Source organism: Triticum urartu, chromosome 7A (genome assembly GCF_056163025.1).
Source record: "Triticum urartu cultivar PI428250 chromosome 7A, HENAU_Tu73, whole genome shotgun sequence".
Taxonomy (NCBI): Eukaryota; Viridiplantae; Streptophyta; class Magnoliopsida; order Poales; family Poaceae; genus Triticum; species Triticum urartu.
The window spans coordinates 441,018,334-441,032,748 of NC_141879.1; positions in this window are offsets into that span (position 1 = coordinate 441,018,334).

The window sequence follows — 14,415 nt, forward strand, 5'->3', positions numbered from 1 at the left end:
ACATGTGTGGACACATAGACAAAACACTGTGTCCCTAGTAAGCCTCTATTAGACTAGCCCGTTAATCAAAGATGGTTAAGTTTCCTAACCATAGACATGTGTTTTCATTTGATGAACGGGATCACATCATTGGAGAATGATGTGATGGACAAGACCCACCCGTTAGCTTAGCATATTGATCGTTCAGTTTTATTGCTATTGCTTTCTTCATGTCAAATACATATTCCTTCGACTATGAGATTATGCAACTCCTGAATACCAGAGGAATACTTTGTGTGCTATCAAACATCACAACGTAACTGGGTGATTATAAACGTGCTTTATAGGTATCTCCGAAGGTGTTGGTTGGGTTGGCATAGATCGAGATTAGGATTTGTCGCTCCGAGTATCAGAGAGGTATCTCTGGGCCCTCTCGGTAATGCACTTCATAAGAAGCCTTGCAAGCAAAGTGACTAATGAGTTAGTTGTAGGATGATGTATTACGGAACGAGTAAAGAGACTTGCCGATAACAATATTGAACTAGGTATGTACGACGATCGAATCTCAGGCAAGTAACATACCGATGGACAAAGGGAATAACGTATGTTTTCATAATGGTTCGACCAATAAAGATCTGGATACAATATTTAGGAGCCAATATGAGCATCCAGGTTCCTCTATTTGTTATTGACCAGAGAAGTGTCTCGGTCATGTCTACATAGTTCTCGAACCCGTAGGGTCCGCACGCTTAACGTTCGATGACGATATAATATTATATGAGTTTTGTGATTTGGTGATCGAATGTTGTTTGGAGTCCCGGATGAGATCACGGACATGAAGAGGAGTCTCGAAATGGTCGAGAGGTAAAGATTGATATATAGGACGACGGTATTCGGACACCGGAAGTGTTCAGGAGGGTGTCGAATACTTATCGGGTCACCGGAAGGTGTTTTGGGTACCCCCAGCAATCCTATGGGCCATATGGGCCTTGTGAAGGAACACACCAACTCACAAGGGGCTGGTGCGCCCTATAATACTATAGGAGGAGGAGAAGGAAAGGGGGAAGGGAAAGGAAAGTGTGGATTAGGATTCCCACTTCCTTCCCTCACCCCCCCCCCTCTTTCCTTCCCCTTCGTGCATACGTGGAAAGGGGGCGTAGGGCAAGGCAGGGCCCCTAGGGGGCGGCGGCCAACCCTAGGACGCCCCTGGCTGCCTCTCCTCCCCCTCCCACCTATATATATATATGTGGGGAGGGGGCGCCTAGAACACACACCAACAATCATTAGCCGTGTGCGGCGCCCCCTTCCACCGTTTATGCCTCTGGTCATATCTTCGTAGTGCTTAGGCGAAGCCTTCTGTGGATCACTTCACCATCACCGTCACCACGCATAAAAATGTCCAAACGAACCCCGAAAAATCACAAAATTTCACACAACACTCCTGTTGTTCTATGTTGACACGAGAAAATAATTTGAAAGCAATAAGAGGCAATGGATATCGTTTCGTCCCCAAAGGTGGGACGTTCCCTACCGAAAACCACCATGCTTCTTGTGAGAAGCTTCGTTTTGTGAGAAGCATGTACCCAAACATGCCCCAAATGGGACAAAATTTGTACCACGGCATGTTGATGCCACTCCATGATAGCATGCCAAGTTTCATGAATTTCAGATGAGTTTTGGATTTACTAGAATTTAAAAACCAGACATCTCAATGTTTTGCCGGCAATCAACGGTGCCCTAGTGTTTGAAATTCATTTCCATTTCTTGCATGGGACCTAAGCATGCACCAAAGGATGCATATTTGATTTTTCAACCAATTTATATGCACTGGAGCATGTGCATATAGTTCAAATTTGAATTATGCACATAAATGCATTGAAAACTCAATTAATGCATAAAAATGTCCAAATGAACCCTGAAAAATCAAAAAAAAATCACACTACACTCCTGTTGTTCTATGTTTACATGAGAAAGAAATTTGAAAGAAATAAGAGGCAATGGATATCGTTTCGTCCCCAAAGGTGGGACGTTCCCTACCGAAAACCATCATGCTTGTTGTGAGAAGCTCCGGTTTGTGAGAAGCATGTACATAAACCTGCCCCAAATGAGACAAAATTTGTACCACCGCATGTTCATGCCGCACCATGATAGCATGCCAAGTTTCATGAATTTCAGACGAGTTTTGGATTTACTAGAATATAAAAACCAGGCATCTCAATGTTTTGCCGGCAATCAACGGTGCCCTAGTGTTTGAAATTCATTCCCATTTCTTGCATGGGACCTAAGCATGCACCCAAGGACACAAATTTTATTTTTCAACGAATTTATATGCACTGGAGCATGTGCATGTAGTTCAAATTTGAATTATGCACATAAATGCATTGAAAACTCAGTTAATGCATAAAAATGTCCAAACGAACCCCAAAAATCACAAAACTTCACACCACACTCCTTTTGTTCTATGTTGACACGAGAAAAAAATTTGAAAGCAATAAGAGGCAATGGATATCGTTTCGTCCCCAAAGGTGCTACGTTTCCTACCGAAAACCATCATGCTTGTTGGGAGAAGCTCTGGTTTGTGAGAAGCATATACCAAAACCTGCCCCAAATGGGACAAAATTTGTACCACGGCATGTTGATGCCGCTCCATGATACCATGCCAAGTTTCATGAATTTCAGACGAGTTTTGGATTTACTAGAATTTAAAAACCAGGCATCTCAATGTTTTGCCGGCAATCAACAATGCCCCGGTGTTTTAAATTCATTCCCATTTCCTGGATGGGACCTAAGCATGCACCCAAGGGTACATATTTGATTTTTCAACCAATTTATATGCACTGGAGCATGTGCATGTAGTTCAAATTTGAATTATGCACATAAATGCACTGAAAACTCAGTTAATGCATAAAAATGTCCAAACGAACCCCAAAAAATCACACAACACTCCTGTTGTTCTATGTTGACACGAGAAAAAAATTTAAAGCAATAAGAGGCAATGGATATAGTTTCGTCCCCAAAGATGGGACGTTCCCTACCGAAAACCATCATGCTTGTTGTGAGAAGCTCCGGTTTGTGAGAAGCATATACCCAAACCTGCCCCAAATGGGACAAAATTTGTACCACGGCATGTTGATTCCGCTCCATGATAACACGCCAAGTTTCTTGAATTTAGACGAGTTTTGGATTTACTAGAATTTCAAAACCAGGCATCTCAATGTTTTGCCGGTAATCAAAGGTGCCCTGGTGTTTGAAATTCATTCCCATTTCTTGCACTGGACCTAAGCATGCACCCAAGGACACATATTTTATTTTTCAACCAATTTATATGCACTAGCGCATGTGCATGTAGTGAAAATTTGAATTATGCATATAAATGCACTGAAAACTTAGTTAATGCATAAAAATGTCCAAACGACCCCTGAAAAATCACAAAAATTCACACAACACTCCTATTATTCTATGTTGACACGAGAAAAAAAATTGAAAGCAATAATAGGCAATGGATATCGTTTCGTCCCCAAAGGTGGGACGTTCCCTACCAAAAACCATCATGCTTGTTGATAGAAGCTCTAATTTTTGAGAAGCATATACCCTAACCTGCCCCGAATGGGACAAAATTTGTACCACGACATGTTCATGCCACTCCATGATAGCATGCCAAGTTTCATGAATTTCAGACGAGTTTTGGATTTACAAGAATTTAACAACCAGGCATCTCAATGTTTTGCCGGCAGTCAACGGTGCCCTAGTGTTTGAAATTCATTTCCATTTCTTGCATGGGACCTAAGCATGCACCAAAGGACGCATATTTGATTTTTCAACCAATTTATATGCACTGGAGCATGTGCATGTAGTGCAAATTTGAATTATGCACATAAATGCACTGAAAACTCTGTTAATGCATAAAAATGTCCAAACGAACCCTGAAAATTCACAAAAATTCACAAAACACTCCTGTTATTCTATGTTGACATGAGAAAACAAATTAAAAGCAATAAAAGGCAATGGATATCGTTTCGTCCCCAAAGGTGGGACATTCCCTACCAAAAACCATCATGCTTGTTGTGAGAAGCTCCGGTTTGTATGAAGCATATACCCAAACCTGCCCCGAATGGGACAAAATTTGTACCATGGCATGTTGATGCCGCTCCACGATAGCATGCCAAGTTTCAGTAATTTCAGACAAGTTTTGGATTTACTAGAATTTAAAAACTAGCCATCTCAATGTTTTGCCGGCAATCAACGGTGCCCCGGTGTTTGAAATTCACTCCCATTTCTTGCATGGGGCCTAAGCATGCACCCAAGGACACAGATTTGATTTTTCAACCAATTTATATGCACTGGAGCATGTGCATGTAGTTCAAATTTGAATTATGCACATAAAATGCATTGAAAACTCAGTTAATGCATAAAAATGTCCAAATGAACCCCGAAAAAACACAAAAATTCACACAACACTCCTGTTGTTCTATGTTGACACGAGAAAAAATTTGAAAGCAATAAGAGGCAATGGATATCGTTTCATCCCCAAAGGTGGGATGTTCCCTATCGAAAACCATCATGCTTGTCGTGAGAAGCTCCGGTTTGTGAGAAGCATATACCCAAACCTGCCCCAAATGGGACAAAATTTTTACCAGGGCATGTTGATGCCGCTCCATTGTAGCATGCCAAGTTTCATGAATTTCAAACGAATTTTGGATTTACTAGAATTTAAAAACCAAGCATCTCAAAGTTTTGCTGGCAATCAACGGTGCCCCGGTGTTTGAAATTCATTCCCATTTCTTGCATTGGGACCTAAGCATGCACCCAAGGACACAGATTTTATTTTTCAACCAATTTATATACACTGGAGCATGTGCATGTAGTTCAAATTTGAATTATGCACATAAAATGCATTGAAAACTCAGTTAATGAATAAAAATGTCCAAACGAACCCCGAAAAAACGCAAAAATTCACACAACACTCTTGTTGTTCTATGTTGACACCGGGAAAAAAATTTGAAAGCAATAAGAGGCAATGGATATCGTTTTGTCCCCAATGGTGGGACGTTCCCAACCGAAAACCATCATGCTTGTTGTGAGAAGCTCCGGTTTGTGAGAAGCATATACCCAAACCTGCCCCAAATGGGACAAAAATTTACCACGACATGTTGATGCCGCTCCATGATAGCATGCCAAGTTTCATGAAGTTCAGACGAGTTTTAGATTTACTAGAATTTAAAAACCAGGCATCTCAATGTTTTTCCGGCAGTCAACGGTGCCCTAGTGTTTGAAATTAATTTCCATTTCTTGCATGGGACCTAAGCATGCACCAAAGGACGCATATTTGATTTTTCAACCAATTTATATGCACTGGAGCATGTGCATGTAGTGCAAATTTGAATTATGCACATAAATGCACTAAAAACTCTGTTAATGCATAAAAATGTCCAAACGAACCCTGAAAATTCACAAAAATTCACACAACACTCCTGTTATTCTATGTTGACACGAGAAAACAAATTGAAAGCAATAAGAGGCAATGCATATCGTTTCGTCCCCAAAGGTGGGACATTCCCTACCAAAAACCATCATGCTTGTTGTGAGAAGCTCCGGTTTGTGAGAAGCATATACCCAAACCTGCCCAGAATGGGACAAAATTTGTACCATGGCATGTTGATGCCGCTCCATGATAGCATGCCAAGTTTCAGTAATTTCAGACGAGTTTTGGATTTACTAGAATTTAAAAACCAGCCATCTCAATGTTTTGCCGGCAATCAACGGTGCCCCGGTGTTTGAAATTCATTCCCATTTCTTGCATGGGGCCTAAGCATGCACCCAAGGACACATATTTGATTTTTCAACCAATTTATATGCACTGGAGCATGTGCATGTAGTTCAAATTTGAATTATGCACATAAAACGCATTGAAAACTCGGTTAGTGCATAAAAATGTCCAAATGAACCTCGAAAAAACACAAAAATTCACACAACACTCCTGTTGTTCTATGTTGACACGAGAAAAAAATTGAAAGCAATAAGAGGCAATGGATATCGTTTCGTCCCCAAAGGTGGGATGTTCCCTATCGAAAACCATCATGCTTGTCGTGAGAAGCTCCGGTTTGTGAGAAGCATATACCCAAACCTGCCCCAAATGGGACAAAAATTTTACCACGGCATGTTGATGCCGCTCCATTGTAGCATGCCAAGTTTCATGAATTTCAGACGAGTTTTGGATTTATTAGAATTTAAAAACCAAGCATCTCAAAGTTTTGCTGGCAATCAACGGTGCCTCGGTGTTTGAAATTCATTCCCATTTCTTGCATTGGGACCTAAGCATGCACCCAAGGACACAGATTTTATTTTTCAACCAATTTATATACACTGGAGCATGTGCATGTAGTTCAAATTTGAATTATGCACATAAAATGCATTGAAAACTCAGTTAATGAATAAAAATGTCCAAACGAACCCCGAAAAAACGCAAAAATTCACACAACACTCTTGTTGTTCTATGTTGACACCAGGAAAAAAATTTGAAAGCAATAAGAGGCAATGGATATCGTTTTGTCCCCAATGGTGGGACGTTCCCAATCGAAAACCATCATGCTTCTTGTGAGAAGCTCCGGTTTGTGAGAAGCATATACCCAAACCTGCCCCAAATGGGACAAAAATTTACCACGACATGTTGATGCCGCTCCATGATAGCATGCCAAGTTTCATGAATTTCAGACGAGTTTTAGATTTACTAGAATTCAAAAACCAGGCATCTCAATGTTTTGCCGGCAGTCAACGGTGCCCTAGTGTTTGAAATTAATTTCCATTTCTTGCATGGGACCTAAGCATGCACCAAAGGACGCATATTTGATTTTTCAACCAATTTATATGCACTGGAGCATGTGCATGTAGTGCAAATTTGAATTATGCACATAAATGCACTAAAAACTCTGTTAATGCATAAAAATGTCCAAACGAACCCTGAAAATTCACAAAAATTCACACAACACTCCTGTTATTCTATGTTGACACGAGAAAACAAATTGAAAGCAATAAGAGGCAATGCATATCGTTTCGTCCCCAAAGGTGGGACATTCCCTACCAAAAACCATCATGCTTGTTGTGAGAAGCTCCGGTTTGTGAGAAGCATATACCCAAACCTGCCCAGAATGGGACAAAATTTGTACCATGGCATGTTGATGCCGCTCCATGATAGCATGCCAAGTTTCAGTAATTTCAGACGAGTTTTGGATTTACTAGAATTTAAAAACCAGCCATCTCAATGTTTTGCCGGCAATCAACGGTGCCCCGGTGTTTGAAATTCATTCCCATTTATTGCATGGGGCCTAAGCATGCACCCAAGGACACAGATTTGATTTTTCAACCAATTTATATGCACTGGAGCATGTGCATGTAGTTCAAATTTGAATTATGCACATAAAATGCATTGAAAACTCAGTTAGTGCATAAAAATGTCCAAATGAACCCCGAAAAAACACAAAAAATCACACAACACTCCTGTTGTTCTATGTTGACACGAGAAAAAAATTGAAAGCAATAAGAGGCAATGGATATCGTTTCGTCCCCAAAGGTGGGATGTTCCCCACCGAAAACCATCATGCTTGTTGTGACAAGCTCCGGTTTGTGAGAAGCATATACCCAAACCTGCCCCAAATGGGACAAAAATTTTACCACGGCATGTTGATGCCGCTCCATGATAGCATGCCAAGTTTCAGTAATTTCAGACAAGTTTTGGATTTACTAGAATTTAAAAACCAGGCATCTTAATGTTTTGCCGGCAATCAATGGTGCCCCGGTGTTTGAAATTCATTCCCATTTCTTGCATGGGGCCTAAGCATGCACCCAAGGACACAGATTTGATTTTTCAACCAATTTATATGCACTGGAGCATGTGCATGTAGTTCAAATTTGAATTATGCACATAAAATGCATTGAAAACTCAGTTAATGCATAAAAATGTCCAAATGAACCCGAAAAAACACAAAAATTCACACAACACTCCTGTTGTTCTATGTTGACACGAGAAAAAAATTGAAAGCAATAAGAGGCAATGGATATCATTTCGTCCCCAAAGGTGGGATGTTCCCTACCGAAAACCATCATGCTTGTTGTGAGAAGCTCCGGTTTGTGAGAAGCATATACCCAAACCTGCCCCAAATGGGACAAAAATTTTACCAGGGCATGTTGATGCTGCTCCATTGTAGCATGCCAAGTTTCATGAATTTCAGACGAGTTTTGGATTTACTAGAATTTAAAAACCAAGCATCTCAAAGTTTTGCTTGCAATCAACGGTGCCCCGGTGTTTGAAATTCATTCCCATTTCTTGCATTGGGACCTAAGCATGCACCCAAGGACACAGATTTTATTTTTCAACCAATTTATATACACTGGAGCATGTGCATGTAGTTCAAATTTGAATTATGCACATAAAATGCATTGAAAACTCAGTTAATGAATAAAAATGTCCAAACGAACCCCGAAAAAACGCAAAAATTCACACAACACTCTTGTTGTTCTATGTTGACACCAGGAAAAAATTTGAAAGCAATAAGAGGCAATGGATATCGTTTTGTCCCCAATGGTGGGACGTTCCCAACCGAAAACCATCATGCTTGTTGTGAGAAGCTCCGGTTTGGGAGAAGCATATACCCAAACCTGCCCCAAATGGGACAAAAATTTACCACGACATGTTGATGCCGCTCCATGATAGCATGCCAAGTTTCATGAATTTCAGACGAGTTTTAGATTTACTAGAATTTAAAAACCAGGCATCTCAATGTTTTGCCGGCAGTCAACGGTGCCCTAGTGTTTGAAATTCATTTCCATTTCTTGCATGGGACCTAAGCATGCACCAAAGGACGCATATTTGATTTTTCAACCAATTTATATGCACTGGAGCATGTGCATGTAGTGCAAATTTGAATTATGCACATAAATGCACTGAAAACTCTGTTAATGCATAAAAATGTCCAAACGAACCCTGAAAATTCACAAAAATTCACACAACACTCCTGTTATTCTATGTTGACACAAGAAAACAAATTGAAAGCAATAAGAGGCAATGGATATCATTTCGTCCCGAAAGGTGGGACATTCCCTCCCGAAAACCATCATGCTTGTTGTGAGAAGCTCCGGTTTGTGAGAAGCATATACCCAAACCTGCCCCAAATGGGACAAAATTTTTACCACGGCATGTTGATGCTGCTCCATGATAGCATGCCAAGTTTCATGAATTTCAGACGAGTTTTTGATTTACTAGAATTTAAAAACCAGGCATCTCAATGTTTTGCCGGCAATCAACGGTGCCCCGGTGTTTGAAATTCATTCCCATTTCTTGCATGGGACCTAAGCATGCACCCAAGGAGAGAGATTTGATTTTTCAACCAATTTATATGCACTGGAGCATGTGCATGTAGTTCAAATTTGAATTATGCACATAAAATGCATTGAAAACTCAGTTAATGCATAAAAATGTCCAAACGAACCCCGAAAAAACACAAAAATTCACACAACACTCATGTTTTTCTATGTTGACACGAGAAGAAAATTGAAAGCAATAAGAGGCAATGGATATCGTTTCGTCCCCAAAGGTTGGACGTTCCCTACCGAAAACCATCATGCTTGTTGTGAGAAGCCCCGGTTTGTGAGAAAGATATACCCAAACCTGCCCCAAATGGGACAAAAGAATTACCAAGACATGTTGATGTCGCTTTATGATAGCATGCCAAGTTTTATGAATTTTGGACGAGTTTTTAATTTACTAGAATTTCAAAACTAGGCATCTCATTTTTTTGCCGGCAATCAACGGTGCCCTGGTGTTTGAAATTCATTCCCATTTCTTGCATGGGACCTAAGCATGGACCCAAGGACACATAGTTGATTTTTCAACCATTTTATATGCATTGGAGCATGTTCATGTAGTTCAAATTTGAATTGTTCACCTGAAATGGCTAGAAAACCAATTTAATGTATAAAATGTTCAAATGAACCCTGAATAATTCCAATTCTTTTATGACACACATGTAGTTGCATGTTCACTCCAGATAAATGGTCTAGCAATTCAAACACCATCCATTGCCGCTGTGACCCCATTACGTAATTCAAATCAAGATGAAAAATCAAGTAGATCACACACAGTTTATTATCAGCAATCGTGTGAGATATAGTACAAAATATCTTGGAGCACGTCGGTGTATAGTACTCCTATGGCTTACGCGAGAAGGTGTGTCGGCTATAGTCCACAACCGGCGTCTCAAGCACACTAGCTCACTCCCCAAATATCATTTCACTATTCAATCATCGCCGGTGAAAGATGGGCACGTGGACCCGTGTCGTGAGGGCAACTTCAGTGGCCCACTCTGGCGAGAGCGTGGCCGCAGCCGCCATGCGTGTGCTAACAAGGTGCATGCACGGCCGCAATTTGCGACCGGGCAGCAAAGGCAGCCCAAACAGCCGCTGTTGCTTCTCAGGTGGCGGCTGCAACATCTGCCTCGGGGATAGCAACTGGCGAGAGCGGCACAACAGCTGTCCGTTCCATAGCAGCAGCCTTAGCCCTGATGGAGGCCGCCCACGACCATGTCGAGGCCGCCCACGCCCAGCTCCTGGCGGTCACCGCACAAATCGAACGAAGCTTCTCCGACAACGGTCGGCAACCCATGGCCGAAGAGCTGGCAATCGCCAAGAGCATTCCAGCAGTCGTCCGTTCCTCCTCCGCATACCTTGCGACGATGGAGCCCGTCCAAGCCCAGATCGCGTCCGCCCACGCCTAGCTCGTGGCGGCCTTTTCCAAAGAGATGGCGGACGCGGATGGCGAGATGCTTGCCGAGTATGGTGAGATGGATGCCATGGAGCCCCTTCCCCAGGAGTCCGTCGGGCGCGAGCTGGACATGGAGGCGGCGGCGGAGATCGATGAGCACCAGCCGTAGTAGTACTCTTTGCTTTGTTTAATTAAGAGCGTCGGTCTTTAATTTGTTAGAGTAATGTTTAGGTCAGCTAGCTCTGTTTTATTGCTGAACTTGCTCGATTTAGAAGTGTGGGTGTGTTGTAGTCTCCTTTGTGTACCCAAATTATGCAATGACGTGGATGACCACTTTAACCATGGAAATTCGAACCAAAACTTTCAACATTCAAACTCATCACACACGGGTTAAGCTATCTAAATCGTTTGTGATGTCCACATATCGTACACAGTTCTAAATAAGGGACCGTGTCTGATGACACTTTGCGTGCTAGTTTTTTGGCTGAAGTGATTCTAAATTTTCGGCTTCCGCGGAAATATCTACCTCCCCGCCCCCCTCCCCTTACCAAAAGCCACATTTCCCCTCTTTCTGCCTTCCTTTCCAAGTTGAAACCTTCACTCCTTGCTTGCAGCACCGCCGCCTCCTCGCCGGCGACCCTCCTTCACGCTGCTCGACCTCCTCTATCCAGGCAGGTAATCCACACCCGACCCCCATCCTCCTCCTCCTTCCACATCCCACATGCCCCGACTACCGGCGCGAGCGCGACACCTTCCACCCAAAAGCACCGGCCTAAACCATGGTGCAAGCAGTATAGCCAGGACCTCAAGGAGCATTTGGCAGCGGAGAAGCAAATCGCGGCCGCACGCATGGATGAGGTCGCGATGGCTGCCATTCGTGCTGACCCCCAGATATTGAAGGAGCACCTAGCCAATTGGTAGCTACGCCGGTTAAGCATGCTCGGTTTACCCGTTGCGTGTGCTGCTCCTTCCTTTCCTTCACAAATTCTAGTGAATTGTGCTATCTAATTTCACCATGCAATCTGTTGCTCTAGTGTATATGTTCTATATGCCATGCAGTGTGATGCTCACTTATTAACTGTTTTGTTAATTATTTGTCGTCTTCAGTTAACTGTTTGGTTCAATTCTACAAATGTGATGTTCAATTCTTCAGGCTGCAATTTTGTATTGTCCTCCATGTGAGAAATAAATCTAATTTATCTTTACAAAATTGTGGGCACATTCTGTTATTGTATACCGTGTGAGGAATAAATTGAATTTGGATGTAGTAAATACATGAGAAACAAATACAATTGCTACAATTGGCTATAGTTAACTGTTTGGTTAACTCTCTGATCTTCTATTAGGAGTATGTTATATTGTGCAATGTGGTGCTCAGTTAATGTTTGGTTTGTTTGTTGTGGTGTTTAGTTAACTGCTTGGTTCAATTCTGCAATGCGATGTCCAATTGTCGTGGGTAGAATTTTGTATTGTTGTGCATGTGAGGAATAAATCGAATTTGGCTGCACTTAATACATGAGAAACATATACAAGTGCTATATTTCCTAGTTCTTAATCATGCTTAGTTTGGGTAAATGGGTTTTCCGTGTGGCTTCAAATAATTTGATGAATCTGCAATGTGCTTATTTTTCATCAACATATTTTACTGATAGCATGTGAACCCTTACTTAACCTGACGACTAACTACCTTATATGTGTTGCAGGGAAACAATGGGAAGCACTGAGGTTTACAATCGAGGTTAGCACGTGCATGGTCCGTTGTCCAATAGCACATTATTGTGCAATTGCAGGAACCATTCTAATATTTTGGTTTTTAACAATTTGGTCTTACACATGTAGGTCCTGCTGGCAGAGGTTTTAACCCACTATTCGACCCTTTTTGCATATGGGGAAATGAGTTGTCCATGAATATCAATCAAATCAAGAAACTCAGAAAGATTGTTAGGATAAAGAAATTAGCGACAAAAAACAACAAGATCTTTGTCTGCACAATGAAGAAGACATCAGTTCACTACAAAATGGTGCTAACTATTATACCTTGCCTCTTTTATTCCTTTGCCCCATTTCCAATATAGAGAAGATATTTATGCACATCCTTGTTTTCAGGACTTTCCAAAGTAGTTCACTGATGATTACCTCTCAAACCACCTCTATGTCAGGAGGCGAGGAATGTTTTCATACAACACCCACGGTTCAATATTGAAGTGTTCCTGAAGAGGACGAAGGACGGACGATCAATCATCCATAGGCACTGGCCTAAAGATGCAAATACCTTCAACATGAATGAAGGCTCAATATTCGCCTTCCGCTTCAGCAGTTTTCCAGATGAGATGCATCTGTCTATATACCGTCTATGATGCTAATTTCGAAAGGTTCTACATGTTGCATGTGGAACTTCCTGTTGGTGCAGTTGTGTAATGAGGTAGCTGAGTGCTGAAGCTATATCATGTTGTACTCTGATGTATTTCAATTATGAAATTCTGCTTCCTTAATATGGAAATGAAATATATTGTGTGCTTAATATGAAATGTCAATTAGATTAATAAATGGATTATGAATAATCAGATAATTAGCATGCTAATGGCGAATTAGCCTGCTAATTGTGTTTTGCTATTGCAAACGGTTGTTGAAAAAATACCATGGGCAATGACCTCAGGTAACGCACACAGTGTCTAGGAATAAACTGTGTTGGATCAATGAACAATCACACACGGCTTTCTCTTGAAAATTGTTTGCGTTAGGCCACCTTGCGCAAACGTTTACCACATAAAAACTGTGTGTGATGGAAAGCCTTTGCCACACAGTTTCTTCTATGGACCGTGTGTGATACATTCAATAATGCAAACAATTTAACGGGAAAAATTGTGTGTGATGTACCTGTGAACGGAAACATTTTACTTGGAGCGACTGTGTGGGATGTGCATACGAGTGGAAACGTTTAGCGGGGACTGACTGTGTGGGATGTACTTGCGACCGGAAACAATTTCGCCGTATAATTGTAATTTTTAGCTCTGTTGTACGTATTTCTGTATTTGAGTGCTCGCCGGTCGCACACGACCTCATTTTGCTGAATGTGTGTGCCAGGAGGGCATATCCCCGACCGTTTCTAGGTCGTGTGGGAAGGACCCCCCGATCGCCCACACGCACTTGGCGACGGTTCCAAATGTCGTCGCGAAAGGGGTTAAAAACTGTTTGTTTAAGACCGACGCGTACCAGTGACATAAAGATGTGAACTATTGGTGTTTGATGACACACAAGTATAGGGATCTATTGTAGTCCTTTCGATAAGTAAGAGTGTCGAACCCAATGAGGAGCAGAAGGAAATGATAAGCGGTTTTCAGCAAGGTATTCTCTGCAAGTACTGAAATAAGTGGTAACAGATAGTTTTGTGATAAGATAATTTGTAACGAGCAACAAGTAACAAAAGTAAATAAAGTGCAGCAAGGTGGCCCAATCCTTTTCGTAGCAAAGGACAAGCCTGGACAAACTCTTATATAAGGAAAAGCGCTCCCGAGGACACATGGGAATATCGTCAAGCCAGTTTTCATCACGTTCATATGATTCGCGTTTGGTACTTTGATAATTTGACATGTGGGTGGACCGGTGCTTGGGTACTGTTCTTACTTGAACAAGCATCCCACTTATGATTAACCTCTATTACAAGCATCCGCAACTACAACAAA